This window comes from Callospermophilus lateralis, chromosome 2, assembly GCF_048772815.1.
Source record: "Callospermophilus lateralis isolate mCalLat2 chromosome 2, mCalLat2.hap1, whole genome shotgun sequence".
Taxonomy (NCBI): Eukaryota; Metazoa; Chordata; class Mammalia; order Rodentia; family Sciuridae; genus Callospermophilus; species Callospermophilus lateralis.
Window position 1 is genome coordinate 172,894,326 of NC_135306.1, and position 1,450 is coordinate 172,895,775.

The following is a 1,450-nucleotide window of genomic DNA, read 5'->3' on the forward strand; positions in this document are numbered from 1 at the left end:
ATAGGAACTAGTATTTCCAATCTCTATGAGATTCTTAAGGTAAAATATTCAAGATCACTTCTCATAATGAAGTGTTATTAAATAACACTGTCAGAGAACATTTGGGAGAATTTTCTAGGAGGTGAAGAGGTGTTAAAGAAATTACTGGATGAGTAATGAGATTTTTGAAAGAAATTGATATTTGGTACAGGAAATTATATGGCCTGATTTGGCCAACCCTGGTGGAAAAATAAGTTGCCAAATACATTGCATGATTTGAGTTTATGAACATTCCTTCAGTCAGTCATTACTGCTCACTGATCGAAGGACCGCATCCCACCTGCTGTATGCACCTGGAGTTCCACATGTTGATTAATCCTCATCCTCTTCCTCCTCCTCCCCATCCCTTGGGGGACACTGCTCCTGAAGATACTGCAAAACCAGGACAATGTATGAAATGAACAGAACAAATTCCTATTCATTCCCTAGTTTCAAAAGCCCATTTAATATAGCACTTTCAAATGGAGAATATATTAAACTGATTAAAAAAAAAAAAAAAAAAAACAGCTACCATGCTTGATCTTATCCAAAAGACAGAGAAGCTATTACTTCTCTTTTGTGAAATGATTTATGCTATAAGAATTTTTGCAGGCCTCTTCTTTCCGAGAGTAAACAAATGAGAAAAAAGTTTGTCCACACCTGGCCACAAGTTTATTCTTTGTACTTCTTTGCATTTTTGAAAAGTTTTTATTTAGTCTTTTTGTGGTTTTTAGTACTTCTAATATATATATATATAAAATTTATTGGTACTGTGAATGGAACTCAGGCCTTCACACCTGTGAAGCAAGTGCTCTTCCACTGAGCTATATTCCCAGTCCTTTAATGGAATTGTTTTTTTTTTTTTCTTTTTTTAATTAAAACTTTTATTTCGAGAGAAATACAAATTTAGAAATAGTTAAAATAAATAATACAGACAGATCCGATTATTTTCTAGTTTTTCCCTAAGGTAACTTTGTGAAAACTGTACAGCAACATAAAGACTATTGGCATTGATACAGTGAAGATTCAGAACATTTCTTTCACCAGAACAGTCCCTCATGTTGCCCTATGGTAGCATCCCCCACTTTCTTCACACTCCTACTCCCTGTTTAACCCCTGACAAGAACTAATCTGTTCTCCATATCTATTTTGTCATGTTAAGAACATTATGCAAATGAAATTATACAATATGCAAACTTTTGGAATTTGCTTTTTGCACTCAGCATAATATTTTGCAGATGTGTCCAAGTATTTTATATGTTCCTTTTTGTCAGTGAGTTAGTATGCCATGGTATAAAGCTACCAGTTGGGCTTTTAGGAATAAAAAGCTCCTGTAAGCATTTGAGCACATATTTTTCTGTGAACATAAGTCTTCATTTATCTGCAGTAAATGTTTAGGAGTGCAGTGTTGGGATCAGATGGGTAGCTTTTT

At 34.3% G+C, this 1,450-nt stretch overlaps 1 non-coding gene across 1 annotated transcript; it reads right to left on the minus strand.

Annotated features, from left to right (window-relative positions):
- Positions 1-386: 386 nt before the first annotated feature.
- Positions 387-585, minus strand: LOC143393225 (U2 spliceosomal RNA). The gene has a single exon (XR_013090528.2). It is a non-coding gene; the product is annotated as a U2 spliceosomal RNA (small nuclear RNA).
- Between the last annotated feature and the right edge of the window lie 865 nt (positions 586-1,450).